The following is a 5,981-nucleotide window of genomic DNA, read 5'->3' as shown; positions in this document are numbered from 1 at the left end:
TTTTGTGTCAAAGAGTTTTTTTTTTTTTTTTTGACGTGACTGTACTCGGAACAAATTCCAAGTTACCTATGTACCTTTGTGGATAAAGAATCAAGTCATAACGTAGTTCATTTTTTATTTTATTTTTTTTTGTGCCTTTCACAGTTTTAGCTCGTACGGGCCAAGAGCTACATCAGATTTCAAGCATAGTATCTTTTCAAGAATTTGCCATTAATAAGCCCAATCCTCAATCCATTCTCATCAATAATTTTGTAAGCTTCATCAGTGTAGACTTCTTGAACCACATAAGGGTCATCCCATTTGGAGAGGAATTTTGTTGCCCATGATTATCAGGTGTCGTACTGCCAAGACAAAATCTCCTTCTTGGAATGAACGTGGTCGTACCTTCTTGTTAAAAGCTCTACAAAGTCGTGCTTGATAACATTTTAATCGTTATTGCGCTTCAAGATGTTTTTCATCTAAAGCTTCAAGTTCTTCGAGGCGTAGACGCACATTGTCTTCATTGGAGAGTCCTTCTTGTATTGCAATTCCTAGAGATGTAATTTCACATTCTAATGGAAGGACAACTTCAACCTCGTATACTAAGGAATATAGAGCAGCTTAAGTCGGCGTGTGGAATGTAGTACTATAAGCCCATAGTGCTTCTCGAATCCTATCATGTCAGTCCTTCAATGAGTGATTCTCCACTTTCTTGAGAATGTTTCATAAAGTCTTGTTAAAAGCTTCTGTCAAACCATTAGCCAGAGCATTGTACATAGAAGAGTTATGTTGTTTGAAACTGAACTATGCACACAACTTGTTCATGGCTGTATTGTAGCACTCCTTTCCATTATTAGTTATGATATACTTGCTACCCCATAACAATAGATGATGTTTGTTCGAATGAAGTTTACAACTGTCTCTTTCTTGACCTCTTTTGATGTTGCAGCTTCTACCCACTTTGAGAAGTAATATGTTGCGGTCAATATGTAAAGATGTCCTCCAAAGCTTTTCGATAATGGTCCTACCACATCAAGTCCCCAAGCATCATAAGGCTAAGAGGCAACTATTAGGTGTAAAGGCTTGGGTGGCTGATGGATCAAATTAGCATGCAATTGACAACTTTGGCATTTTCTAGCATAATCTATACAATCCTTCACCATTGTGGGCCAGTAGCACCCCATTCTTTTAATTCGAAAGTGAAGTTTAAGGTTTGATTAGTGTGCTCCACAAATCCCTAAGTGAGTTTCTTTTAGTGCTTTTATAGCTTCTTCTCCAAGACAGCACAAAAAGACTCCATCAAAAGAGCGTCGATAAAGAGAACCTTGAAAGTATATGACGAGAGAAGCTCTTCACCTCACCTTTGTCTTATGGCGTAGATTTTTAAGTAGCTTTCCATGTCTCAAACAATTGATAAGCTGTTGACGCCAGTCTTCTTTTTCAATCTCTTTGATAGAAAGTACAACTATTTGTTCTTTCTCTTCTATGTCATGAGTTATTGGTGGAATGACCCATCTTTGACATATAAAGACTTTATTTCCTCACTACACGATGCTAATGTTGATACCAGATTTGCTAAAGCATCGACTTGGTTATTCTATTTTCATGGTACATGTTCTAAAGTGACACAATCTATTGATGTTATTAGTTTTAGTGCATAATTGTGACATGGGATAAATTTTGGCTTCTTGACTTCATAAAGTAAGAGGAGTTGTCTGATGACTAACTAAGAATCCCCAAAAATTTTAAGGTGGGGCATCTTTGTATTCACCGCCATTTCCAACCCAAGAATCAAGGCTTGATATTCAACCATGTTATTGGAACAACATTCGGTAAGTGGAAAGGAGAAAGGCAAGACCGCTCCGTCTAGTGTGATGAATATTACCCCAACTTCGCCTCCATTTTGTTGTGTTGTACCATCAAAGAAAATTTTCCATGGTTCTAACATTTCAATAAACAAAACATCCTCATCATCCAGGTCTTCAAAGAACTTCCATTCATCAGGAATAAGATGATTAGCAAGAAAATCAGCTAGTGCTTACCCCTTGATAGCCTTTTGTGAGGCGTAGACAATCTCAAATTCTTCAACCAAAAAAGCCCATTTTGCCAATCATCCTGATAGTACTGGTCTTGAAATGATATATTTGAGAGGCTCAGCTCAGGAGATTAATCTTACTAAATGTGTTTGGAGGTAATGCCTTAACTTCTTTATTGCAAACATTAATGTTAGACATGTCTTCTCTATTGGAGAATAATTCAATTCAGCCCCATTCAATGTCCTACTGAGGTAGTAAAAAGCATTTTCCTTGCCTCCAATCATTTTCTTATGCCAACAACACCCATAACGAACGTATTTGAACAACAATATAAAGGATAAGTAGGTGTCCCAATATCGGTGCTTGAAGGACAGGTGGTTTCAACAAGTACTTTTTAATCTTGTTGAAGGCATTAGTACAAACTTCATCCCAGTAGAATGATGTATCCTTCTTCATTAAGTGGGTGAATGGTTTGACATTGACTCGCTATGTTAAAAATAAATCTCCGTATATAGGCCAACTTTCCTTGGAGACTCTTCAACTCATGGATGTTTCTTGGTTCAAGCATTTTTAGAATGACCTCGATCTTAGACTGGTCAATCTCAATTCCTCGATATCGAACTAGAAACCCTAGGAATTTGCCTGAGGACACACCAAATACACATTTTAGTGGGTTCATTTTTAGTTGGAATCGACGTAACCGTTCAAATACCAGACGAAGATCTTGCAAATGATTTTCTTTTTCTTTTGATTTCACCATGAAGTTGTCAATATAACATTCAACATGTTGGCGAAGCATATCATCAAAACTCTTCTACATCGCCCTTTAATAAGTGGCACTTGCATTCTTTAAGCCAAAAGGCATAACTGCGGGTGCATTCTTTAGCAATATATCCCTTTCGAAATCCGAAAATCTGTCTTCTCCTCATCTGCGGGTGCCATTCGAATTTGATTATAGCCAAATGAACTGTCAATGAAGGTTAATCTCCCATGACATGTGGTAGCGTCAACCATGATCTCGATAATTGGAAGTAGAAAGTCATATTTGGGACAAGCATTGTTAAGGTCTCAAAAATCCACACAAACACGGATTTGGCCATTCTTCTTTTTTACTAGCACGATATTTGAAATCCATGTAGGATATTTGACCTCATGAACAAAACCTGCTTGGATACGTATACCAGTCCCACCTTTCGATTCTGTCAACACTAATTTTTTTTTCTTTTATATATATGTGGTAATATATGAAAGTCTATCGATATTTCCACCAAATTTCGGCAAAGCTTCCTTTGTATTTAGAACGTCCCAAGTTATAGACTTCTTTTAATTTACCCATTCAAGCCATCACAACAAGGTCCCACAATTTTGAACTATATTTACATCACCAATACTCAACTCCTCATACAATCTATGCACACAATATATATATATATATATCCTACGAATAAGATCAATATAAATATAGCCCACATATCATATAACAACGTCTAGAAGAAAGAGGGATACTAACATGTAACGAGAGAATTTAAAAACATAACACCAGTATCCTTAAAAGTTTCAAAGGGTTAAATAAAAGGTAGCTAAGGAGTTATGATTCATACATTATATCAGAGTTTACATAATTAACATATTACATGCTGAGCCAAGAGTTTTATATACATTAAGGTTTACAATAAAAGCATACTGCACAACCTAGCTACTATTATTATGCTTGTGCTTTTTTTTTTACACAAGCTTAGCAAAACAGAATCCTAAAAATTGATGAGCTCCCTGGTATTAGATGGACCTGTTACAATAACGACTTAATAAGCATACAATTATGTTATCAGCAGAAACAAAAATGATCATATAATGAATACAAATAAAGCATAAGTTTTCTATTAGTTTCCCAAGATTTCTAATAATCAACTTATAAATTCTTATATATATATATATTCATTTAAAAACTCAATTAGACATCATTTACGTATTCTTAATTGAATACTTTTATTTTTCTTGCATAAACCTAGTAATTTTGCCTAATTGGTTCTACTAAATCTTCAACTTTGTGATTAATACTTAAAAGTGCATGTTTATCAAGGTTTTATATCATCATTTTGCACTTGAAGTATCAATAACTCCTTAACTAAAGCATGTTTTATAATAACAAGTTTGATATTATAAGATACCTTAATTTATGGTAAATGCTCATTTTAAATGCAGGACTATCACATAAATAAAAGGATTGATTTGATGAGTTTAAGCATTGAAAGTTAAAGGACAAAGAGATGGCCAAACTTAGAAAAGAGATGTCGGTGCAGTCCAAACCGGAACATTGCTCGGTAATTGGATCATATCTGGAGCTCTAGATTTCGGATTTAGGTCCACTTTTATATGGATGGAAAGGTAAGACAAAGGCCTACAACTTTCATGAGGAGCCCAAGATTTGAAAAAGGTCGTTTTGAAGTCCAAATTGAAGGAACAACGAAGAAGTCCGAAGCTGTCCTGCAGCCCAAACACTATTTAGTGTTCAGCCCATATCTTGAGTTCTAGAAGTCCAAATGACCTCATCTTTTTTTTGTTGGAAAGCTGAGACAATTTCCTAGAACATTCTTGAGGATTCTGGGCAAATTATGATGTTAGCAATGACGTCTTGATCAGACAAGAAGATAAGGATTGTTATCTAGTCAAGATGTGGCCACCCACTCATCAATTAGTCAACAAATCAATAGTTCCAAATTTTGGCCTATAAAAGGAGGCACTTACCATGTATTGAGGCATCTTGGTGTTCAGATCAAGATCATGCTCTTGCTTTCTCTCTTTGTATTGCTTATGTCTTGCTTTCATTAATATCAAGTTTATGCACTTCATTTCCTTTCCTTTGTCTAGTTAACTTCTTTCTCATTTATGTTCTTGTCTTGCTCATTTATGTTTCTTTCTTTTATTATGTCTAGCTAAGTTAATTATGTCAAGGTGAAAAGGGTACACTAATGGTGTAAGAACAAGTATAATATAAACTTAACATGGACCTTAACGTTGGATACTAACATGTTTTTATATTTGTTATCTTGTTCACTTTAATACTTTGCTTGTTAAATGGTTAATCTAGATTTATGTTGTGTAACACTTGGTACAACAAATACTTGGCACTTTCATAGCCCATACTGTATGGTTTAACCGACACCTGAGCTATGAAAGGAACTTGATTTGTTGTTAACATAAGTTATAATCATGAATGCCTGCCAACATTTTACAAGTATTAGCTTTATTCGAATAAGATAATTAATGTAATCATGTTAAACAATTTATAATCTGATTGGAACCTCCTTTATGTGTGGTTTCCAATTGAGTAATAAGAGTTTATATTATACTTGTTTGAAGTACCATTAGTGGATCCTCTAACCTTGACATTTGTTTTTATCATTGTTTAATCCTTACGTTAATCTTTTATCTCAAAGTTCTCATTAATTTCTTCATCTTCTGTTATTATTATTATTATCATTGTTATTATTATTATTATTTACATTTTGTTTATATTATATAATATATATCTTTGATCTTTTCATAAAGTCAGTATATAGGCTGGAAACCTGTGACCCGATCTTTAGATCATTCTCAGGTATAACAACGCCACGTACTGAGTATTATTATTGTTGTTGTTGTTGTTGTCTTGTTATTTATAATTTATACAATTAACCTCTCTGTGGTTCGACCCCGGTCTTGCCGGGTTATTTATTACTTCGACACTCCCTGCACTTGGGAAGAGACATCAAGCTTTTGGTCGTGTCAAGTTTTTGGCGCCGTTGCCGGGGAGGTAAATTCTTGTATAAATTATAATATTTAATTTATTTTCTCTTTTCACTTTTCATTTTATCTATTTTTTGTTTCCTTTGTTTTGTTTTGTTTCTTTTTCTTTTATTTTCTTTTCTTGCTTTTATTCTCTTCTTACACGTGCATGAGAGTTTGGTCACGTACATTAAGTGGTAG

Source organism: Populus alba, chromosome 3, assembly GCF_005239225.2.
Source record: "Populus alba chromosome 3, ASM523922v2, whole genome shotgun sequence".
Taxonomy (NCBI): Eukaryota; Viridiplantae; Streptophyta; class Magnoliopsida; order Malpighiales; family Salicaceae; genus Populus; species Populus alba.
This window is presented reverse-complemented; position numbering follows the sequence as displayed.